This window comes from Megascapheus bottae, chromosome 11 (assembly GCF_031878675.1).
Source record: "Megascapheus bottae isolate mThoBot1 chromosome 11, mThoBot2.hap1, whole genome shotgun sequence".
Classification (NCBI taxonomy): Eukaryota; Metazoa; Chordata; class Mammalia; order Rodentia; family Geomyidae; genus Megascapheus; species Megascapheus bottae.
Genome location: NC_143519.1, coordinates 1,771,495 through 1,796,439, shown reverse-complemented (window position 1 = coordinate 1,796,439; position 24,945 = coordinate 1,771,495).

The following is a 24,945-nucleotide window of genomic DNA, read 5'->3' as shown; positions in this document are numbered from 1 at the left end:
TCTAGTAAATACAGGTGGAGTTGAGAAGTCACAAGATGTGCTGTCTTATATTAAATACAGGTGGAGTTGAGAAGTCACAAGATGTGCTGTCTTATATTAAATACAGGTGGAGTTGAGAAGTCACAAGATGTGCTGTCTTATATTAAATACAGGTGGATTTGAGAAGTCACAGGATGTGCTGCGTCTTCTAGTAAATACAGGTGGGGTTGAGAAGTCACAGGCTGTGCTGTCTTATATTAAATACAGGTGGATTTGAGAAGTCACAGGATGTGCTGCATCTTCTAGTAAATACAGGTGGAGTTGAGAAGGCACAGGCTGTGCTGTCTTCTATTAAATGCAGGCGGAGTTGAGAAGTCACAGGCTATGCTGCGTCTTCCATTAAATACAGGTGGAGTTGAGAAGACACAGGATGTGCTGCATCTTCTAGTAAATACAGGTGACTCTATTACAAATAGGAACACTTTTCGAAAAGACCCTGTACCAACGCCATGAGTCAATTAGAAATTGGCATTTACTACAATAAGCAGTAGGTAGACCAGTTGATCGAGGGAGTCGGCAGGGAGACACACAGGTGTGGGTTCAGGCCTCACCTCTACCGTGGTCTGCCAGCGGGGAGCAGGTACTTCCTGCCTGAGAGCCTGCGTTTGGCTCGTGCTGGACGGCTGTTGTGTACGATGAGCTCCTGAACCAGGGCCCCGGGGAAGGTCAAGGGCATCCATCCTGCCCTCTTCCTACACTGAAATACAACAACGTCCATCACCACCAAAACATTCCACCTCTCCCTACCCAGCTATGGTCCATGTTGAGGGCGGTCCGCTGGCCCATCCCTGTCCAGTCACAGCCAGTGACGTGGGACAGAGCAGCGGAAGGAGCAGGGGCGGAATCAGGCATGTGCTACCATTATTACTGGGTTACAGAAACACGAGAGGAACCATCACAGAACTCTCAGCCTGAGGGGCGAGGCGGCCTCTCACTGCAGACCAGGTCAAAGAAGTAGCCCAAGTCCTGTGGTCAGAGAGGACCTGGGAGGGGAGGCCTCCCCCCGGTAAGACGGCGGCAAGACCGCTTATGAGGTGAACGAGTTGGCGGCCTCGGGGCCACGTGAACCCCAATGGTTCTAGACACCTTCTTCTGTCATTTCGGTCTGCCAAACCCACAATGTAGCTTTGCTGGAATGTGACAAGAACAATGTTCTGAATGTTATATGTCATAAGCTGGCAATTAAAGAACCCAAAGGCTCTTCTAGAAACTCATCACATCTCTTCAGTAGCAGATGCTCTAGCATCACAGGCAGCTGTCAGAAGTGGGGCGAGTTATAACAGAGAGGTCAGGGCTCAGAGGCGTGGCTCAGGTGGTACAGCGCCTGCCTACAAAGCATCCCGAGTTCAGTCTCCAGCACCACTAAACACAAATGAGAAAGGACGTTTGGAGGCATCAAGCTGGACAGCGGCCCGAGAGGCTCTCAGGGCCTGCCTCGTGCACCGGCCCACGAGGGTGTGGAAGAGCAAAGGACATCGTTGTGCAGTGCAGAGAATGTGGAAAGCTCTGGAAGTCCAGGCCACAAAAGAATGTCCCCAAGCTCCATTGTCCCCAGTGACTTCTCCGCAGGCCTCCTGCTTCTTCTCTGGTGGACAGACTGGGAAGGGAGCCGTGCGCGGGGCCGTGGCCTGGGTTAGAGCCTGTCTCCCTGAGCCCCATGCTGGTTCGGCTGTGCCGGTGGTTCTTTGTGGGTTTCTTGATGTTGTTGTGCAGACTTCGGCATGCTCATTGTCTTCTCCACGTCCTCTCCCGGCTGAGAAGCAGCAGCATTGCATGCATGCTCTTTGGCGTTTTTTTTTTTTCTTAATGATTATGGTCAAGTAGTTGTCCAGACAGGTTTCGGTTCAAAGTGGGGGTCACAAGTACAATGCGTGCGTGCGTGCGCGTCACCCTCCCCTGGGGTTTTTCCGACGCTGGGGTGGCAGAGTCTGGACAGACTCGGCCAGTGCTAACTGTGCCCTCAGGAGATGCCATGGGGCTTCTGCCACTGCCACCTCTGCGCCCACTGCAAAGGACCAGGCAGCCGCCACTGCCCCTGTGTTCTGAGCCCTGCTGCCCGTGTAGCCGCAGTCACCAGCACGGGTAGGGGCAGAGGCGTGCGTGCCACCCGTGCTTTTTTTAAATACACAGACCTTTTTGGAGTTTTTTAAAGAAAAGGAAGAGATTAGCAAACTCTGGGGCTGCCTGTCTCCTCCACTGTTCATGTGCAAGGAGGCGTCTCTTCCCCTGACACAGTGTAAAAAGGATAAACAGCTCCTGCCTTGATCATTTTTAGTACGCACTAAAAGTCACATTTAACATGCATTCCCGAGAGCAATTCCCACGTGTCCATCATGGCCTGCGCCGGCCGCCACGGTGCCAGCAGACGCGCCATGGCTCCATCAGGGAATAAGGATTTTCAATTAGGAGGTAAATAGCCGTGGAGGGCCTGGGTCTTCCCGCTCCCCAGGGGCCTCGGGAAGAGTCCTCACACCAAGCCGTCCCAGGCCCGCCAGCCGGGCAGCCGACAGATCCCAGCCTGCTGCTGCCAGAGCCGCCACACGCACGTTATCAGACTTCAATATTTACAGCCGCCGATCAGTTCTGGGCCACGGTGGCTCCCTGCCAGGCGTTCTGGGAAAGCCGCACGAACGTGTGCTTCAGCTAATTAATTTACAAGCACCTGTTCCAGGGCTGGGAGCTGGGGTGCCGCGGGCGAGGCGAGGCAGCCGGGGAGGGAGACTTCCCCGGTAAATTGATTTCAATTGATTTTAATTTGCTGATGGCACAGTTGTGGGTTGCATGTGAGCACAGCCCTGAGCTCCGGGTCTCCCCCACCCATCATTGGAGCAGGCTCTGTCGGTGGCTTGCTCTTGGCCTTGCGATTGCTGGGAATGGAAGTCTGGGCAGCAGAGATGAGTGACAACAGGTTGGGTGGCAGTGGGACTTACCACGTGAGGTTGGAGGTGGGTGAATGACAGGCGCTCAGGCACGCGTAACGTGCAGATAAGCAACCAGGGACTTTTTATTTCATTATTTTTAACGCAATGTCCCCATGGGACATTCTTACCCCACGTCCCGTTTGCCATCTACCTGGCGTTTGCCTTTTTCCAGGCCTCCCCGATTTCACCTGCCACCCTCTGCAGGGGTGCAGGAGAACCGGCTCTCCCTGTGTGGCATCCGGTGCCCTGTGCGCTCTGTGGAGAACCTCTGGTCACACACTGACTTCTTGGCCAGCGGCCGTGCCAGTGTCCCTCCCCGCGCCTGGAGTCCATGTGTCTGCAGAGTCTGGGGAGCACAGGACGTGGGTGCTCGAGACTGGACCAGTGCAAGGCCGGCGTGGGCCTCCGCTCCGCTGGGCCTGCTCGTGGCTGAGGGCCTGGCCTGTTCACTGGCTCACTTGCTAAGCTTCATGGCATCCAATCACGAGCCCCTTCACAACCCCTTCTCCTTGCTCTGGGCTGTGTAACCCCAGGGGCCTCACCGGCCGTAGTGAGGCCAGAAGCCGGGGCTGGTGGCTGGACAGGATCTGGAGAAGGTTGCAGTCCGTGGGCCTTGTTACTGTGGGACACGTAGGTGCCAGGGCTCTAGCAATGCTGGTCAGCGAGGGTGGCATGAGGGATGAGATGTTCAGGGGTGTCAGGAAGCCAGGTGGAGCTCAGGGACATTACAACGTCACCCCCAAACCATGTGCTCCTTACCTGAGCTGGGCTCTGCCTCCGCGCCTCCTTCCAGCACTCCTGTACAGAAAGAGGACCTAGGGCCAGATGGGCTCCTCCCGCAGGCCAGCGCGTGGATCTCCCTTCCCAGTCCCTTGGCTTCACAGAGGAGCTGGTGCTGTGCTGGGCCAGGTCATTAGCCAAGGGGAGGGCGCCCAGTCAGTGGGAGCCCAGATGGTAAGCAGGGAGCCCGGAGTGGATTCATCTCTGCCACTGGGGCAGCATGGCGCCACTGTGCCAGTCGGGTGGGGGCAGCGTGGGGCCATGGGGCCTGTGGGGAGCCCCTGTGTGGCCTGCGGGTGTGGCTGGCTCTCTGCGAGTCCGATGTTTTCTCAGGGTTCGTGGGGACAGTTGCGTGTTAGGGAAATCCATCCTTCAGCGGGGCGTCTGGGTGGCTGGGGCGTGGGCTGCGTGGGCCGCTGGCGCACGGAGCCTGGCTGACCAGGGAGCTCAGATGTTGGGCATTGGTCCTTGTGATTTGTTCTTGGCACAGAACAAGAGCAGAGTGCATGAGTGTGTGCGTGTGTGTGTGTGTGTGTGTGTGTGTGTGTGTGTGAGAGAGACAGAGACAGACAGACAGACACACACACACACACAGACATAGAGACAGAGAGGGGGGGGGACTATTTGTGGAATGAAGCATACTTGCTTCACACTGACTTCTTGCCTGGGAGCCCAGGGGCCCAGGGCAGACGAGGCGTTTCTTAGGGCGACATTGGACATCTCAATGAGTTTTACTGTGGTAGAATAAAGGGGATCTCGCTCTCCCCGCAGCTGCATCTGCAGCGGCACCATGACTGTCTGAGTGTGCAGTTGTGTGTGGGGCCTCACGTGCTGTGCCACTGCATTCTCCCATCTCCCGACTGTCCCCATCTCCCAGAGCTGAAATTCCATCCCCGTGCTCGAGTCCCTCCGCCCCCCTCCTCCGCCGCGTCTGCTCTCAAGCCCCTGGCGGCTGGGTCGCGCAGGTCCTCTCGTGATTGTCCTCTGGTTTGTCCGGGCAGCAGCGCGTGTCAGCATTGCTTCTGTGTTGAAGGCTGAGTCCCTTACATGTGAAGACTGCGTGTGTTTTCCTCTAGTCCTCGGAAGAACACTTGAGTAGGTTGTATGGCCCTCGAGGGGTGAATGTTGGAGCTAGCTGCTATGTGCTGAATGCGATTAGTCTGCTTTGGGATCTTTGTGGGTATCAACCTACATATAGCTTTTGTAGTCAGGTTTTATGTATTTACTCATTTATTCTTCCCAGCAAAGTACTATGTATTTGTGATACTTCAGTTAAGAAAATGGGGGCCGGGAGTGTGGCCTAGTGGTACAGTGCTTGCCTAGCATGCATGAAGGCCCAGGTTCGATTCCTTGGTACCACATACATAGAAAAAGCCAGAAGTGGTGCTGAGGCTCAAGTGGTAGAGCTCTGGCCATGAGAAAGCCCAAGGACAGTGCTCAGGCCCTGAGTTCACGCCCCAGGACAAAAAAAAGAAAAGAAAGCGTCAAGCCTACAGTGCACGCAAGTCTTGCTAACCCTTGTGGCTTGCCAGGCGCTGGCGTTGCTGGGCTCCAGAGGACAAGGCCTCCTCCTGGCATGGGAGAAACCGCGGAAGACGCTGGGAGGGAATGGTGGGTGGGACTTGTGTCGCCCTGCCACGTGGAGGCTGCCAGGCCAGCCACTGATCCACAGGCTGGTGGTTCCTGACGGCCTTGGGTGTAAACTGAGAGATAGTGCTTTACTCTGACAGCAGAGCGTGACGGGCTGCTTTTCCTGTGCTGGACAGGAGGGCTGCACTCTTCTCTCATGGGCTTTATCAGAGAGAGGGCATGGAGGCAGGTTTTTGTAGTAGCTATGAATTGAAAATACCGTTGCAGAGGTCTTTCCTACCACAAATGTGAGGCACTGCCTTGCAGTATCCAACCTGACAGTCAGTAGTAACACAGGAATAAGAAGCAGGCTGTTTTCTTCAAGGTGATTGTTCATAGAACAGCTTTTGGCTGGTCATTTTGTCATGCCCTAGAATTTACGTGCCCAGCTTTCAGCCCCTGAATGGCCAGGATTATAGGTTGAGTCCCCAAGCACCTAGCCACGTCCCGTCTGTTGAGCAGTCTCACTCAGAGGGAGGATGCCATTTTCTATGCCCCTTTGGCTTTTCTCTCTGTAAAGTTTTTACCTTTCTGCCTCTTCAGAATGTTTTCTGGAATTACAGAATGGAGCGCCCTGCAGGAGCTAGAGCTTCAGGAGAGAGAGCCTGGGCGTGGAACAAGTGTCACACACTGTCGGGAAAGGAGGGGGAGATAGGGTGCTGTGGCCCTCCAGGAGGGGATGGTGGCCTCTGATTGCTCCACAACTCTCCAGTTTTCCTTTGAGCTGGTGTCACATCTATAGGAAGGAGCATTCCCACAGAGTGTGTGTGTGTGTGTGTGTGTGTGTGTGTGTGTGGTCCTAGGTCTTAAACTCAGGCCATGGGTGCTGTTCTTGAGCTTTTTCTGTTCAAGGCTATCACTCTGCCGCTTGAGCTGCAGCTCCACGTCTAGGTTTTTGCTGGTTAAATGGAGGTAGGAATTTCATGGACTTTCTTGCCTGGGCTGGCTTTGAACCGTGATCCTCACATCCCCTGGGTTGCTAGGATGACAGACATGCCAAGCACATTTTTGAGAAGTCTCTTCAGTAGCAGAATGCAAAGAGAGCACCGGAGAAGACACTCCTGTTCACAGACACAGGCCACAGGGTATGGGAAGTGGCAGGCATGTGGAGCGGTAGACACGCCACTGAGGAAAAGGTAGAAGGGTAAAGGAAGCCCCACGTGACATGGGTGAGACAGAGTGAGGGAGGACGCTTCTGGTTCCCAGAGGGTTTGGCACAGTTTTGGTCTGACTTGCAGCGAGGGAGCCCCAGGGATTCTGCCTCGTGTCCCCCAGACAAAAGCCAGGCCAGCTCTGTCCTCAGTACTTGATGCACGGTGATGTGCTGAGCCAAACCTACCTCGCAGGCGGCTATGTGCTCACGTTCACCTAGCAGCTCCGGGTGAAGCCAGGCCATGTGCGTGCGGGGCTCGGGATTCTGCTTGTGGGAGGGTGAGGGAGGCCTGGCCTTTCGCGGGGCCTGGTGACGTACCTGGGCTTCAAGGACTTCTCCTTACACAGCAGCCAGCCCTAGCAGAGCGTGTAAGACAAAGGCTGTGAGCAGCACTCCCCGCAGCAGGACGCACGGCCCTGGCTCAGTGCTGGCCCGGAGTCGGGGGTGCCCGGCCAGGAGGGCTGCCCAGGACCCCGAGGCTTGCTCGACAGCCAGAGGAGCCCGTGTAGAACAGGACAGACGCAGAGAGAGGCACAGGAGACACGGAAAGACAAACAGATTTTATATTACCTATATAGAGAATGAGGGGGGGAGGGGGAAGGGGGAAGGGAGGGAGAGAGGGAGGGAGGGAGGGAGGGAGGGAGGGAGGGAGGGAGGGAGGGAGGGAGGGAGGGAGGGAGGGAGAGCGCACCTGCAAGAGAGCAAGGAAACGGAGAAGCAGTGCAAGTCAGGTCCAGGATGGCCCCTGTGGCTTATAGGGAGAAAGTCACCTGCGGCCACAGGTGGCGTCTGCTGTCACAGGCGCCCTAGCTGTGCAGGGTCCCCGTGGCCCTTTCTGTTGAAGGCGGCAGTCTATAATCACAGCCCACAGCCCCAGAGCCGCCCTGGTCATGTTCATTTACCCTCCCTGTGCTGGTGTGTCTGCATGGGGACAGCTCTGGTTCTCTTTGCTGGACCCCGTCCACTGGACCTGGTCAGTCCCTGAGTGGTCACTTGACAACAGCGCCTTCCTGACTCATGGTGCCAACTTCCAGCACGGGCCTTGCACTCCCGGCTCACTGGCCGTCCCTGAGGGAGGAATCCCCATGCACATGGTGGATGGTCTCCTTGGCCGTGTCGAGGTGGCACCATGGTGGCCTCGGGGACTGTGGCGGTGGCCCTCCCTCTCTGAGCTGGAGCCCCAGTCTTGCCCCTGGCTGGGGCAGACAGCTCTGGCAGACAGCGCCATGCATCTGCCTTCTTCACGGTGGCCTCGCTGGGCCCTGGGTGTGGAGCCTGGCAAGGCTGCTCCCCCCGCTCAGCCCCCGAGCCAGAGGCCTCAGACGGCAGCCTTTGGTGTGGCCTGTGTCCCCACCACAGAGGACGGAGCCATCCTCTCCTTGGGGGGAGCTTCCTCATGGGGGGACTTCCCTTCCCTGAGGGAGGACTTCTCTGTGGAGGACTTCCCTTCCCTGAGGGAGGATTCTCTGTGGAGGACTTCTCTGTGGAGGACTTCCCTTCCCTGGGAGAGGATTCTCTGTGGAGGACTTCTCTGTGGAGGACTTCCCTTCCCTGAGGGAGGATTCTCTGTGGAGGACTTCTCTGTGGAGGACTTCCCTTCCCTGAGGGAGGATTCTCTGTGGTGGACTTCCCTTCCCTGGGAGAGGACTTCTCTGTGGAGGACTTCCCTTCCCTGAGGGAGGATTCTCTGTGGAGGACTTCTCTGTGGAGGACTTCCCTTCCCTGAGGGAGGATTCTCTGTGGAGGACTTCTCTGTGGAGGACTTCCCTTCCCTGAGGGAGGATTCTCTATGGAGGACTTCTCTGTGGAGGACTTCCCTTCCCTGAGGGAGGATTCTCTGTGGTGGACTTCCCTTCCCTGGGAGAGGACTTCTCTGTGGAGGACTTCCCTTCCCTGGGAGAGGACTTCTCTGTGGAGGACTTCCCTTCCCTGAGGGAGGATTCTCTGTGGAGGACTTCTCTGTGGGAGGACATCCCTTCCCTGAGGGAGGATTCTCTGTGGTGGACTTCCCTTCCCTTGGAGAGGACTTCTCTGTGGTGGACTTCCCTTCCCTGAGGTGGACTTCCCTTCCTTGTAGTGGACTTCCCTTCCCTGGGGGAGGACTTCCCTGTGGAGGACTTCTCTGGGGGAGGACTTCTCTGTGGGAGGATTTCCCCGTGAGGGGACTTCTTTGTCTGAAAGGAAGAGGATAGAGCGTGCTGAACCCAGCAGACGCTCACCATTCCAGGAACACGTGTATTGTGGCGTATCATGTCACGATGTGCTGTGGGGAGTAGTAACGAATAGTTAGGGAGACAATAATGTGCGTTGTTGATGTTTGTTAAAATAAAGATATTCAATTTATAATAAAAGGGATTAAACGCTTAATTCATGACTATGTTAATATTTGTCTGCAAGTACACAGATAAATGGAGACGCACCTTATCACGTTCAACACCTGTGCGTACAAGTTCCTGTGCCGAAATCTCCACGGGATTGTATGTTTTACAGAGCTTAAACTTTCATTTCCCAAAATAATGATATCATTCATTTACAGATACAGATAGGCACACAGTCCTCCAGCTCCAGCCTGAAATGAACATTGTGGTGTTAGCTGCAGAATACAGGATTAATTATGGCAGTAATATGCCACAGTTGCCTGCTGCAGCATCCAGTGACAACAGCCCATTGCAGCTCAATTTCCTTGTTAGGCCCTGCAGGGGCCAGGCACCATGGGCTGGCCCGGCTGAGAGGGGTGCCAGGTCCAGCTTTGTGCAGGGTTGCTGCACGCAGAGGCCATGATGCTGGTAAATCAACTCCAATCTTCAAATGTTCCTAGAGAATTTGCTCTTCAAAAGGGATTTGTGATGGAATCTCCTGGGCCCAGTGCTCTGAGGAAAAATTAGCGATGCTAGGAAACAACTCAGACTTGACCATTTCTGGGTTTCTTACCCTGCCGGAAGAAACAAAGATAAGAACTCTGCTTCTGTGGAGCTTGAGAAAAATCTAGATAATAGCAGTGAGAGGTTCTGAGCTGCACTGGCAGCTGCACTGTGCAGAGAGAGCCCTGGTGCTAATCTCTGGACTGTGGCCCCGTCACTGCCCTCCCACCCACCCCATCATTGCCCTCCTCTGCCCTGTCACTGTGCCCTCCTGCCCTGACACTGCCCCCTGTAATGTCACTGCTCCCCCTGCCCTGATACTGCCCCCTGTAATGTCACTGCTCCCCCTGCCCTGTCACTGCCCTGCCCTGCCACTCCCCACACCCACCCCTGGCCACAGCAGGCTGTGATAGACTGGGTGACTACAGCAACTCTGAGGTCCAGGTGCAGGCTGCCATTCTCCTGGTGGGTACTTGGGCAGTTCTGCCCATACCAAGTGGTCTAATCCTCAGACCACACTCACGGTCCTCATGTCAGAACTCATGAGCCCTCCATGGCTGAGCACTTTGCTGCTGGGCCCAGTCAAGTACAGCATTAACACTACTGGCCGGGCCACAGTCCTGCCATCCTGCCATAACCACCGCACAGGCACAAGGCACACAATTCCAGAAGGCCCTGCCTGGTTCATTTTCAGATTGCCTTCAAACCATTTGAAAGTTGAACTTGGTGAACAATTCTTTTGAGCAGAGGCCTTGTTGAGAAGGGACTCACGAGTGGGGCGGGGACCCCAGGGGGCAGGGGAGGGGTAGTAGTGCTGGGCTGTGTGGCAGTGGTGGGGAAGCTGTCTTTGAAAGCTAGCCAGGTGTTTGCAGGGACTCTGCCTGCAGAGAGCACTGCTGTGTGAACTCTCCAGGAGACTTTCCTGAAAAGCCATGGCCCTCACTAGCACATCATGGTGCGCTGGCCAGTGCAGAGCTGGAGGCATGAGATGCACTTGCCTGAGCAGTGGATGAAAGAAACCTTTCAAGACTGAAACTCTTACCTGGAAACAATGTGGAGCAGTCTCTGCTCACCCAGCTGATCTGTCACTTCCAGCCTATCTCCAGACCCTATGATGCAAGGGGATTGAGGCTCCTTGTCCATAGCAGTACCCCAGTTTCTGCCACATCTCCCACTGGCTGGAGATGGGCCTGGGTCTGTGCACACAGTGTACCTGTGCCAATTAATCCTTAGAATGACAGTTTACAAGGCTGGTTTCACCAGGACCCCAGGCAGGGGGTCTCTCCTCTCCTGCTGCTTCCCAGTTCTGGCCAAGGGGCCAGTTCACACAGGGCTTCACACCTGCCCCGCAGGTCACAGGACCACCCCTGCCCTGGGCAGACACCAGGACACACCTTCCCTCCACTACACTGTCCCTGGCTTCTTCCTGGTTCTTTTACTCCGTTCTCTCTGCTGTGGGGTCCATCCTTCCCTTGGTGTTCCAGAAGGATCAGGTTCCTTTCCACAGTCCAGGCGACTGCATCCTCATGTGTGAGGATGGTGCAAGCAGCAGGGTCGGTGGAGTCCTACTCTCAAGTCAGTGCTGGATCCCCAGAGGAGGCTGCTGGGGGCCTGTGGAGCCTCCCTCCCCATGGGACAGCCAGCACCTCGCTGCCTGTGGGGTTAAGGTCATGGAGGCTAAAACTAAGGGTAAGCTTACGCCTTAGCTGTAATTATGTTAACATGTGTAAGTTTAATGCTGTCAGCCGTGCTTGAGGTGTTCCAAGAAAGAGTACCGTGGCTGTTAATACTTTTACCATCTAGAAGGTTCTAGAAACCAATGTAGCTGTAGAAGAGGGCCCTGGGGTCATGTCATTCCCTAGGTGCTAATCAATTAGGAGTAAGATAAACTGCACAGTGCCCTCCCCACCCCCCACCTTCACCCCCCGCCCAGCCTCTTTACTGCTTCTCCATCTTGACTCTAAAGGGCATTTTTGGTCTCTTTTCAATAGAAACATATCAAATTAGATATTTATTAACAAAGAGGCCATTCTAAATCTTAAAAAAAAAAAAAGACCAGAGTGGAACTTAGAACTATCTTGGGAAAGAACATTTAGTAAATAAATAGCAATTACAGCTAACAAATTGGAATGCAAAAACCAAACAAACCCATAGAAACAAAGACATTTCCAGTTGTTTTTATGCCTGGATGTAGCCATGTGTTTTTACTTGAAACCAAGTTTCTAAAATAATGCGGAATGAAAACAGTTATAATAACTTTTGGGATAAGATTCACTTGAAGGATGCTTGGGGTTTATTCATCCCTCAAGTCTTACAGTGGCTGTTAAGACTTAGACTTCTAGTTTAGATACTGTGGCCTCCTGTGTTAGCCTTGGAGTCCTTTGGTAGTGTGACCTTGAGAAGATTAAGACATCTCTGGTCCTCTGTTTTTTCTTAAAGAAAAGGATGAGTGGGGCCAGGAGTGGGGCCTACTGGTAGAGGGCTTGCCTCGCATGCATGAAGACCAGGGTTTGATTCCTTGGTACCACATACATAGAAAAAAAAAAGTGGAAGTGGTGCTGTGGCTCAAGTGGTAGAGCTCTGGCCTTGAGAAAGTCCAAGGTCAGTGCTTAGACTCTGAGTTCAAGCCCAGGACTGGCAAAAAAAAAGAGAGAGAGAGAGAGAAAGAACGAATGAAAAGGATGAGTTAGTCAACTTTGTAGACCTCTAGTGAAAGCAGTTACTCTCAGCCCATCACCAAGTATGTCAGTAAATCCCAACAAAGACAGGATGTGGGGGCTGTGTCCATTCTGGGTGGCGCTAGGTCCCTCTGTGGTCAGATGCAAGGATGTATTTGAATCTGGGATCAGAATTCAAGGCCAGGTCCCAAATGGGGCTGCCTGGGTTGGCTCAGGGCTGGGTGCCACTCAAAACATCTTTGTTTTGATACCAGTGAAGGATTTGTCCTCAAGACAAAACTCACCAGCCTTTGAAACAGATGGAAAAGAATAGAACTAGAATGTTCTGAGGACAGTGGCTTTGACTGTGACTGGCATAGCTGAGAGCTGGCTGGATTGGCATGGGGAGGGGGGACTGTCATGTGACTGGAGCCCCCATGATCACGAGGTGTTTGCCTATTGAGAAGGAGCCATCTTGGTTGCATGAGGCCCTTGCCGGGCCTTCTGCATGTGGCTACAGTCACTACTCTCTTGGGGTTTCCTTTTGCTGAGGCTACTCCAGCTAAAACTAATTCCAACTCACCTTCAGGGCTAGATCAGTGGCAAGTGCTTGAAGGAGAGCACCCCCTCCCCCCGCCCCCCTGTGTGCACCAGAAGCCAGGTCCTCACCAGTGAGTAAGGAGCCCAGCGGTCTGGCTCTGGCTTGGTTCTCTCCAGGCTTCTGAGTTAGCCTGGTTTCTGTGACTCCCAGCTGGTGGGGGCTGGCTGAGGTTGAATGGCTGGAAGTCGGCTCTGGTCTGAGCTCTGCCCCTGTCCATCTGCCCTGGATCTTCTGCATATTCAGAAACAGCCTGAGTGAAGGAAATGAGTACGCTCATCCCCATTTCCTGGCAAAGAGTCACCGCCTACTTGTTACGAATGTCTTTGTTGTTTTCTGCATCGCTGCTGGCTCTTGCTTTTAACGATTTTAAATAAAAACAATGACTTTCAATGATAACAAAAACAGTCCATGTTTCCATCAATGATCAGTGCTGTTATCTCTAAATCCCTGCTACAAAGTGAATCAGTAAAAGTGTCTCCTGGGGGAGACTGAGTTCCTGTCTGCTTTGTGGGTATACTGGTCCTGGGGAGAGCTGTCCCTTAGCCTTTTCTCTCATGGCTGATACTCTACTTGAGCCTCATCTTTACTTTCAGCTTCTTGGTGGTAACTAGATAGGAGTCTCTCAGATTTGTCTGCCTACACTGGCTTTATGCCACAATCCTCCACTCTCAGCCTCCTGAGCTGCTGGGAATATAGGGCTAGGCTGACAGCGCCTGGCTTCAATGATTGTCCTTTTGACTTCTGGTTAGGAAACTAGCTAAGCCTTGAAAATTTCATGCCTGTAGATTACAAATATACGGAGTGGATTTTTTTTTTTTTTGAAGCCAGTGAGTCCTGGCTACTAGGAGGAGGACCGAGGGCCTGCCAGCTGGAAGGATCTTGGTGGTCAGCTATGCGGTGCTGGGCGCTGGCACGGTTTCCACAGATGACTGTGTTGGTGTGGCAGCACCCCTCCCCCTCCCTTCAGCAGAATGACTTCTTTCCTCTAAACACTGGGACTTTTGTTATGCAAATCAAGCAGGGAACATTTCCAATTCAATTTTACCTGGGCCTGGTCAGCTGAGTTCCCTTTTGTTGGTGTCCCTGGGGGCCTTCCTTGTCTTTTAAACTGTAATTTAGTTGGAGCCACCGTCAATTTCCTCAGCTCATTACATTTGTGGCGATATCACAGATATTTAATCGTGTCCAAGTTCCTGGACCTGGAGGGGTCCAGCCTCCCCTGAGCCCCGGGGGAGTGGGTGACCCACCCCCGCCGCGCTGCTGTTTCCCACCCTTACCTTAGCTTTTCCCTGGAAGCTGGCAATGGGCCTGTGGAGGTGGGGGGGCGGGTGGGCTCCCTGCTCAGTAATTAATTAGGGATTCCAGTTAAGTGGACAGCCAGGCTGTCGGCCAGCCCCTGCTTCCTTGGCCCAGATGTCTCTGGAGGACGGCAGTTCTAAACCACCACCTGTGAGCTCCACGCAGCCTGACCGTCAGACATATTTCAAGATTAATTTTTATCACAGTCACCAGCTGTGTGCAAGTCACAGCAGAGCCGCCTTCTGCTCATGGCCCTTCTGTCCCCAGCCAGGGTCTGCAGCGGGGAGTTGGGCCTCGGAGCAGGTGTTCTTGGGAACAAGAGAGACATCCAGGTCCGAGGACAGAGACGGGAGATGGGGACGGGCTGCGCCCTGGGACCGAGGCTGTCAGTGCAGGGGCGTCCAGGTTCTGAGGGTCTCAGAGCTCCTCCAGCTCACCAGCCTTGTGGTCACGGTGGACTTCACAGGAGCTCAGGCCTCCTGGAAGCTGAGAGGTGATATGGGCAAGAAAACAGGAGAGATGGAGAGAGAAGAGGGAGGGAGGACTGAGAGACAGGACGAGGGACACAAAGGGAGAGATGGGAAGACAGGGTGACGGTCAGAGGGAGACCAGGAGGCAGAAGCACAGAGGCTGGAGGAGAGAGAGCGCTGTCTTTTGGAGGCTGTGGGAGTGGAATGGTGGCATGGACTCGGGCACTGCCCTTCCCCAAGCTCTGCAAGTGCTGGAGCCCAGGCCCTGGACAGCGGCGTGGGCAAACCAACTCCTCCCAACCCTGGCAGCCACGTTAGGCCCCCGGTCTGGGTCCGGTTCATCTGAAGAAGGGGTGCAGCTTAGCCCAGCCATGCATTCGCAGGCCTGGACATCAGTTTGGGCCAGGCTCGTGTGACCGCGGAGAGGCTGAGTGGTCTGCACAGCCCGGCTCAGCATGACAGGCATGTGACCCCAGAGAGGCCTTCACCTTCTCGGGGGCCTTCATTTCTCCCTGGAAGGGGGACATGAGAATATCACTGCATGGTGCTGTGGTAGGAACGCTCTAATGTCAGGGGTGAGTTAATTAGGACGGGAAGAGAGCTGGTAATTCCACTAGGGATGGGTGAGCCGGCTGGTGGTTCCTGGGGTCCCCTAGGATAGAAAGCAAGCCGGGAAGAGAGAGGGCAGTTGAGAATAAGTAGCGCCTCCCAGAAGAAGGAGGGGTGTGGAGCAGGATTGTGGTTGGCTTATTTGAAACAAGTGTGACCTTGCCCTGGCAGGCAGTCCCGACCCCAGGCTGGCCTGGAGGCGAGACGCAAGCTTCTCCTCTGACCACGGGTGGGTTTGGGGAAGGACTGCCCGGCCGGCCTGAACCCTCCCTGTGGATTAATGGTGTGGAAGGCTGACGGGACCTGAAAATGTGCCTGAGGGTTGGTGAGAATTGTGTCTGTGAGGACCTGGGCTTGAGTCATGAAAGACCAGATCTGTCAGGGGCTCTCAGGGTCGGCAGCTTTGTCAGGGAGCACGGATGCTTTCTGCTGCTGAGAAAGCTCAGTGCTGGACTGAGCAACCCTGGACTTGAGGTGTTCGGACAACATGGCCTTGGCCGGACCTTTGCCCATGTGGGCTGTGACTTTTACAAGTGTCCTTTGCATTGTGGGTGGGTGGCCTGAGGTCTTTGGTTTCTGTTGGAGCAGGCCACTCTGGCTGGTGTCTTTCTGTAAGCTCTCTGGATTCCTTCCTCGCCCTTCCTTAACTCCTGGGTGTGCCAGAGAAGGCTGGCTTCCCACCAACCTCCCCCAGCATTCCGTTCAGGTGTCTCTGAAGCCAGACAGCCTGTGACGGCCGCCTGTGCAACCCCCCTCTCCCCACCCCGGCACTTCTGGTACTGCTTCCATCTCGAACCGATGAAGATGGAGCAAAGGCCTGGGTGGCCTTGCCCAGGGCCCCTCAGCAGGCCAGCCTGAGGCCTCGGAATACCTCAGCTCTCTGTGGTCCACAGTGCCAGCTCTGCCCTTCTGGTGTGCCTAGGGGACCCAAGGGAGTCCGGACACAATGCAGTGACATGGCATTGTGATATCTGCATTAATGTGTAATGAGCGCTGCAGTGACACAACTCCACAATGGAAATGTCACCATGGAGCTGGAGGCTGTGCTGTGTGGGACTCTCCAGGAAGCCATTCACCGAGGGCTGTTTTGATTTTGCAGGCCTCCCCTTCAAATTTTGTTCTGGAGAGCTAGCTCCGCTGGGATTTATTTCCCCAGCTAAAGCATTCATCTCTGCCATAAACATCCCATTTGCAGATAGCTAACTTTCCTACCTTTTGATGCTGCTGAAATGTCACTCGCTGGACCCCATGCTCGGTGTGGTGGGAAGGGTGCTGGTCGAGCTTCTTTTCTTCAGTGTGGACAAAGCAGAAATGGTGTTTGGCCCCGACTACTGGTTTCACGATCTCTCTCCTAAGAAGATGCAGACACAGGGATTGTACCCCCATGGTGGTGCCCAGGTCTCATAAATGTTCTGAGCACAATCAAGAAGCTTGCAAACCCTCACCCTTAAAGAAAGTTCTCCAAAGGACTTTCCAGGTAGAGACTTGCCTGTCACCAAGCAAGCATTCCCTCAGCTTTGGGCCAAGAGCCTAACAGAGTCCTCAAGAAGGCTGTGACTGTCCAGGTGTGACAGTCCAGGTGGCAGGCGGGATAGATTTGGGACAGTGCAGGGCAGTGGGGGGACCAGCTGTGGTCGGCAGGCTTATGCTGACATCATATGCTGGCCCTGTCTACAGGCACAGGCGGGGTTGAGTGTCCAGGTTTCCTTACCTTGACCTGTCACAGCTGGCTTGTGGATTCCAGGCTGAGGTGTGGGGGACGGTGGGGGATGCGGCCCCTTCTCACTGTGGTTCCTGCCACCGGAGAACCATTTGCAGTTCTCTGTTGGGTCTCTTTGGGGTTTTTTACATATTTTTTTTCCAGTCCTGGGGCTTGAACTCAGGGTCTGAGCACTGTCCTTGAGCTTTCTCAAGGCTAGGGCTCTACCACTTGAGCCACAGCACCACTTCCAGCTTTTTCCTATATATGTGGTACTGAGAGATTGAACCCGGGTCTTTGTGCATGCTAGGCAAGCACGCTGCCACTAGGCCAAACTCCCGGCCCACGTATTTCTTAATCCCTCGTTCATGTAACTCTTGGCTTTTAAGTTTTAGATATTTATTCGGAGAGAGCGAGAGAGCGAGCTGGATGAAATAGATCAGTGGACGGATGGATGGGTGAACGGAGATGATTGACATGTAATAGACAAATAGATGGCTGGAGGGATGGGTAGTCATCTCAACCCCTTCCTGGCTGGTGAACGGCGAGGTCTGCAGGTCTGCGCCACGCTGGGCTGCACTGCGAGGTGGGAGGCGCCCGAACCTACTTTTCTTATAAAACTTGTGGTTTTCCCTGGAGGTGATCATTGTTTTATTTTGCTCCATTTCCTACATAATATGCCGCATTCTTGTCATTTGAACGTGGACTGTTGATGTCTCTTCCGTCTTTCCTGACAGCCCCTCCTTCTCCACACTGCCTTCCTTCCCCGTGGACCAGGCCACTGGCCCTGGACAGACAGTGTGTGCCTGGCTGGGCCCTGCTGGGGGCCCTGTTCTGCCTCCCCTGTGGGTGTCCTGAGCAGCAGGTGTGTCCTGGGTGAGGTGGGGAGGCCCAGGGCTGGTGTTGGCTCCAAGCAGCGGCTAAGGATAAAGGACAGCGTCGTTTTCAGGACTTCACTGCGCCTGTGGCATAGGCAGCCAGGATCGAACGCTAACCTTCTAGACTTGTACTTACTCCAAAATTCTGACTTGTGTTCTGCGCGTGAGCACGTGTGTTCTGGAAGTGTGGCAGCTCCCGTGCTGGGCTTCCCGAAACGCTGTGGCGTGGCTGAGCTCACTGCCCAGCAGTCTGGGCTCTCCGCCTGGGGCAGAGACTGTGGCACTGCTTCTTGGCACTAGAGCTGGTGCTGGCGTCTTTATGGGGCATCCATCCTGCCCGCTGTCCACAAACCCACACAGCCAGTCTCCTGCCTCAGCCTGGACCAGGATCCAGAGAAATGCGCCACGAGCAACCTCCGTACCCGCCAGATGGAAAACAACTTCTTCCAAAGGCAAAGTTTCGGGCTGAAGCTCCTTCCGAACTCCCCGGGCCACCTCAGCAGCGTTGGTGCAGTGGGTTTGAAGCGCCTGCTTTCCAGAGAGCGCCGCGGCTCCGCTCTCAGTAGGAGCATTTGAGTTGAGTTCTTGCTTGTTTTGAGGAATGGCAGTTTCTGCAGGGTGGGCCTGGATGTGCTCCTAGCCTTTCATTTGAAGACGTTTATCACAGTAATTGGCATCCTACTCTGCAGAAACGGTTTAATATTTTCATAAAGGGAATGGTAGCCTATGAATGCCGCCCCTTCCACGGCTTTCAGAACGAAGAGTTCTATAGCCAAGGCACAAGACATCCTTTGATTACATTTTGATTCTGCTAAAAAGTTAAAATAAAAATTAAATCATATACATATATATCAATTACATCAAAACTAATATTTTCTAAGCTCAATATTTTAGTCTGAAAATTATGACATTGTGAAAAGGAAAAAATATAAACAGCGAGAATAAGACAATCATGAAGAAATGAGATAATAGTCTTCAGATGAAACAATTAAATATGAATTATGACTTAATTACAGGCCCCCCGATGGGTGAAGAAGAAAGCTACTGATGATATAATCGTGTTTGCTGCAATGCTTACTGCCGCTTAGGCTAAAAAGACATTTATCCCGTCACAAATTCCTCCATTCAGTTTTTAAACTTTCTCCAAATGTTCCACATCTCCACTAGAGATTTTTATGCTTCAATTAAAAGTAATAATATTTTTTAAAAAGTTTCCTCAGAGTCCCAAGGGATTTTTTTTTTTGCACCAGAATCTCCCAGAAGTGAGAACATAACGTCGCGTGACAGTGAGCTGGTAATCATGTATAAACCCCAGCAGTGTGAATTTCAAAACGAACAGGCAATGCGTAAGTCCAAAGCACTTAGGAATGAAAGTTACTTTCAAGTTGAAAAAACAGGCTATGGACTGCAGGACTAGTGTAATTATCTGAGGAGAAGCTTCATATGTAAACTTGCTGCATTCTGGGGTTGCAGTGGGTAGAAGCCGGGGTCTCCCACATGCTAGCCCACTGCTTTATCACGGAGCTACCCTCCCAGCCCTAACTAATATATATTCTTTTATATTCTGTGTGTGTGTGTGTGTGTGTGTGTGTGCGTGTGTGTGTGTGTACATTCAGCTGAGTATCCAAATATCGAGTGTAAAAACGTATGGAATTTTATAGCTGGGAGGTGAGAGAGGTATTTTATATCTGTGTACATGCACATAAACATGCCCACACACAAGCATATGCGTACATATACACCAGTGACACGTGCTAAGCACGCTCGTTCACATTGGGCCTGGCCCGCGGTTCTGGCTGTGGTGGGTGGGAAACCAGATGCCACCTCTGCCCTTGTGTTGCCATCTTTTCAGATGGACAGAGGGTAGCACTGATGTTTGGCCTGGTGGGGTCTGTTGCCACAAACATCCCCATCTACCTGCACCCCACCACGCTGGTGAGCTTGTCCAGTGCCTCTGCCTCATCTGCGCTGACCGCCTTGGCTCGGTGCATTTTCCTGTTCCCTCCTTCCCTCTTTTAGGTGTATCAGTGCTGGGGCATGAACTCAGGGCCTGGGCACTGTTGCTGAACAGTGTTCTTCTTGAGGCCACCACTCTACCACTTGAGTCACAGCTGGAATTCCAGACTCGTGGTAGTTATTTAGGGATAAGAGTCTCACAATTTCTGGGCCCATCTCCTGTGGCTCTGAACCACAAGCCTTAGATCTCAGCCTCATCAGGAGATAGGGTTACCACCCCTGGCTAACGCGATCCCTTTTAAACAGCGTACGCGATTTGTGGTTGTTTAATGGGACGGGGCGATGTGGAGAGCGCGCTGCTGCTGTGATACTTGGCCCAAGACCCAGCGCTTTCTCTTACTGGGATTCATGCTGTGAGGAGACCCTAGTGTGGTACAATTTTCTACCTCGGGTTTCTTCTGGTCGGGTTATGCAGGCAGCGTCGTCTCCTGTCATTAAAGCACTCTGCCAGCGATTTTCTGGCGTGTCCCTGCTTCCCTGAGTGATGGCCTCTCCGTCTCCATCTTCTTCCTGGGACTGTAATTATCACAGGGTGAGCGTCACAGAACGGAGGGGCATTTTCCAGGGGTGCGTCATCAGCAGCAAAGCCCCGCTGAGGAGAGGCATGGTGGCAGGAGAGTCAGCTTTCTAACCCGTTGCCAGATGGCTTCCTGCAGGGGGCGTGCGCCTGCGCCCCAGCCCCGCTCCGCGCCGGGCAGCGTCCTTCTCTGCATCCTTGCTCTTCAGAGCGCCTGCACCACCAGCTGTGGGTGCTTTGACACCACTCGTGCTGGGTGCTGGCTGTGGAGGGACTGTGCAACGCCTAGCACTACCCACATCGCCGGAGCGTTCTGACTTCACGAGGTTCAGGGGCTTCTTGCCCACAATCCTCCCAGGCTCTTGTGCTTTTCTGGGCTTGCTCAGGTTTTGTCTCTTGCATGCAGCCTTTGTTCCTAGTCCATACTTAACCCATGTGTGAAACTCAAGCCTTTCTTTGATTCCGACACTCAACCCCGATCTCTCCTTAGAAGACCAGACCCCGGAGCGGGGCCTGCAGAGGGCAGGTTCGCCCACACGGCCTGGTGTGCCGCTCTCCTGTGTCCCTCAGGCTCCCGTGAGGTCTGGTGAACCTGTTCCCGGAGCGTGCTAGAGCTCCCGACTCCCCTTGGCCTTGCTCAGTAACCCAGCGCCCATGCTCAAGACCAGTCTCATTGGATAAGGGGGTCTGGAGCTCCTTCCAGCAAAGGGCCTCCTGTCCTTGGCCGGGGGCTTTGGTGGTGGTTAAGCCTGTGGATGGCTCCAGAACATTAGGAGAAGGCCTTCAGCTAACGAGGAGGAGGGCACACGCTGGCCTTGGCCTCGCCATGTGTGGCTTCCCCCATCCCCTCCCTCTAGGCAGGGCGGCATCTCCCAGGCCAGCTCGCACGTCCTGCTTTGGCTTCTTTGCTTCATAAAGTTGGGTGCAGCGGCAGGGGTTTGGATAATGCCGGTGGGCTCTGTGAGAGGAGCTTGCTGCCTGGGTGCAAGCAGTGAGGGCTCCACTAAGTTACCCTTCTGTCCTGGACGCGAGGGCCTGGCAGTCCCTGGCTGGAGACCGAGGATGCAGAGGGTGCACCGGGATGGGTCCCGTCCTCGGGAAGTGGCTGGTCCCTGGGCTGTGGTGGGAAGCGGCTGCCGTGTGCACTTCTTCCTTGGTCGGGTAAGACTTGTTCTCTGGATGGGCCTCACCAGCCTCATTAGACACGCAGAAGCCTCCTCTGCCCTGGGGTTTCCAGGGGGGGCCACTGGGCCCCCCAGCACAGGCCCATGGCCTGGCACGGCTGTCACAGCTCCACCAGCATTGAGACCAGAAGCCTGCGTCTGGTCCGGTGTGACATGGCTCTGGCGGGCCCCGAGGTCTTTCTTCCCCTGACATGAGTTAAGTGGTCCAGTGGGGTCAGGCTGGGGCCAGCACGCTTCACAGGAGGGTCGCTGGTAATGGTTGGTGATGACAGAGCCGGCGCCTCTCACGCAGTGACATTCGGTACTTACTCATTATTTTCTACTTCACTTGAGCTGTACTTCAAAGAGATAAGTGCATCCCGTGTGCACACTGGGTGTGTAAGGCACGTGGGCCTCCCGCATGCCGTACCTGCGCAGGTGATAGCTCGCGACCCTGGGCTGCTTCAGCCCCTTAATCAAAGCACCTCGTTGTCAGGGCATACGCTAATTGCGTTGTTGTGTGTTGGAGGTCAAAGTTGTTATAATAAAACATCCATCTTGGAGCTTTTTAGAGGAACCTGTTTAAAAGGTTAAAGTGGGTAATTATCACACCCTAATTTACAAGTACTTGGCAATAAGAGTTGCTTTTCAATGAACCATTAATTCATGATCCGCTGCTCCTCACTGCGGGATTCTTCTTGACTAGGTTAGGAAATGTAATTAATAAATGATGGGATTATTTATGGTTCACGGTGCCAGATTGGGAATACAATGATATACAGAAGGAGCTAAACCGTGTCTCCAAGCTGGCGCGCCGTCTTGAATCCGTGGACTGAATTGTCTCCGGTGTCGATGCCATGGTGAACTCTGGGTGGGACCCCTGGGCACAGCTCTGCATCTCACTCTGCTTTGTATGGGTGGCAAATGGCCCCGTTCCCTCCAAACCAGCTGAGAGCCACTGGAGGCGACCGGGCGTGTCTGGGATGGGGGTAGGGAGACCTTGATGTGGCTCTGGGGAAAAGCACAATGTAACCAGGGCTGGGATGGTTGAGCTCACAGATGTGCCATCATCTTCTCAAATCCAAACTCCTCCAGTCCGTACTCGAATGTTTCCAAAGGCGATGATTGATTCCATTTATTTACTTTTTTCACAGAGTTGAGTTTCCCAGCCCTCATTCACACAGCAGCAGGGGCCACGCACACATCAGGTTGTGTTCAAAATGGGAGCTGGCAGGGGAGGGCTGTGGGGTTTGCCTGCAGCTCCTGCCAGACCTGGGCTTCCTGGAAACCCCGGGGCAGGGGGTGGGGGGAGCGTTCTGCACTGCCTGTGGCAGAGCCGGGCCTGCTCAGCGAGGGTCGCCGGTTCCCGGGCCAGTGCAGCTCAACCTGCGCCTTCCACACTCAGCCACCTTCACAGCACTGGTCCCCCAGTGTGGGGTGAGCGTCCTCCAGCAGGCCTTTCCACCCCGAGCCTTCTACCCTGCAGCCTTACACCCCGGAGCCAGCCCTCAGATCACAGCCCCTGAAACATCTGTCTGGTCCCCAGGGCAGAGCCCGAGCCCAGGGTGAGTGTGCACCCAGGCTGCCCGCCTCTGCCTGGGGTGAGGAGTATGGAGCAAACACATCTCTATGCAGAGATAGCCAAGGATCACAAGTGCTTTGTGTCAGAATGCGTCACACCCAAGTGTGCCCCGAGGCCGCCTTCTACGGCTGTGTCCCCTTGGAGGGGCCACTCACGGCCCTCCCCGCACAGGGACAGCCACTACAGACACCAGCCGTGGACAGGTTGCTCCCAGGGGATTCACTTCTGGGAGGACTCAGCGTAGGTTGCTGCAGCACTGGCTCGCTGCACCCTTTCTGCTTGCAGGAAGTGATGGCTCAGCTGCCCTAAGTACTATTTTATGTAATGAAATAACTTGAAGGGTTTTTTTTTCTTCTTCTGACAGATAGAGCAATATTTCTTTTCCCCAAAGTCTATCACTGCAGCGTTTGAGCTTCACTTAATATTTTGAATAATGAAATAGAGGAATCTTTGTTTGGCAGTTTGAGAGTCGAACATCACTGTAAGATGAAATTGCCAGAGTTAATCAGGCTGAACAGCGGTGACATTTGCAGATTGCAGTGAATTTTCAGCGGATGGAGGAGCTGCTCTTAAAGTTGAACAGATTCCTCTGTGAGTTTTAAAGGAGGAAGCAAAGCAAACTTAAAAACTTAAAAGCACAGTCAAAGCACAGTTCCTTTCTGAAGTGTTTTCCTCTTTGGAATAGAATCTCCATGTTTGATTTTAAAGTTAGCGCACTCCAGACCCAGGACGGCTCAACAGCTCAGCCTCTCACAGGAGGGTGAATCGAAAGGGCTGGGCTGGTCTCCACTCCACTGTGCGCTGACTCCTTTTGGGGGTGGGAGATCCAGGTTGTACATCTGCCAAAGCCTTTTGTTATTGCTTTGCTTTAAAGACAGCTGGTGTCAGTCCCGTCAGTGTGGAGTGTGTCTGTGTCTGTGTCTGTGTGTGTGTGAGAGAGAGACCCTCTCCCTCCTGCCTTGACTCCCATAGACACTTTGGAGCTTCTGTTTTGATTTGGGTGCTTGTTTTCGGATAGGAGACTCAATTCTGTCAATTAAGGTAGAACACCTGCTTTTTCTCTGATTTTTTCCCCCCAGTAGATTTACATTTTGAAAAAGCAAAGCAGGTGCTTGAATTTTGTAGCATTATAATGAAATGGAAAATTGTCAATGTCACCAGAGTGATTGAAAAATTTCCAAAATGACGTTGAATTCATGAAATTTGATGAGTTTTTTGGGACCCCAGTTCCAATCTGGATTTTCAGGCATACACTGAGCCAGGGAGCTGCTGGTGGCACTTGGAGGGGCTGTTTCTTTATGGGAAACTGGCACCCCAGGACTTTGCAGGTTCCCAGGAGGAATTAAAAAAAGTGGAGCTTGGAGATGCAATTTGATGTCGTCTGTTTAGCACAGCATTTGTGAATAGCAAATTGTCAGGAACTCTTAGATGCACTATTATATCTTTGATTCTGGAACCAGAAAGAGACAGGGAAATTGCAGAATTACAGTCCCATCCCATTGATTAATGTCGATTGCAAAACAGTCACAAAATATTGGCATTGCAGGCCCAGTCTGTTTTATCTAATGCCGCTCGTGCCAGTCAAGCTCGGTTTACCAGCAGAAGGCATGGGCCAGGCAGCGGGCCAGGCAGCAGGCCAGCGGTCGCCCCGGGGTGTCAGCTCGCTGACGCGGAGTGACACGTCTCTTCACAGTTCTGATACCCGGTCTGCCATCCCTGCTCTGCTCCTTAACGTTTAGCGTGTATTACACATGGGGTATATAATAGGTGTGCGTGTATAACGACAACAGAGAGAGTAAACTTTAAAATGCCATCTTGATACTGTCAGTTAAGAAAAGCCAAGCAGTTGAGTAGCTCACTACGTGTGCATAGCATAGCGGATCTTGGGAAAGACAAGCCTCCAGGCCTGCCCGTTTCCTCCCTCAGAAGCATACTGAACTCAGACACGATATTTTTCTCTACACACTTTGCTCCCCAAAGTGAGAGCTGGGACGTCTGTGTTTGTGTGCCTGTACTGGGGCTGACCTCAGGGCCTGGGCACTGTTGAGTAGTTTTTTTCACTCAAGGGTGG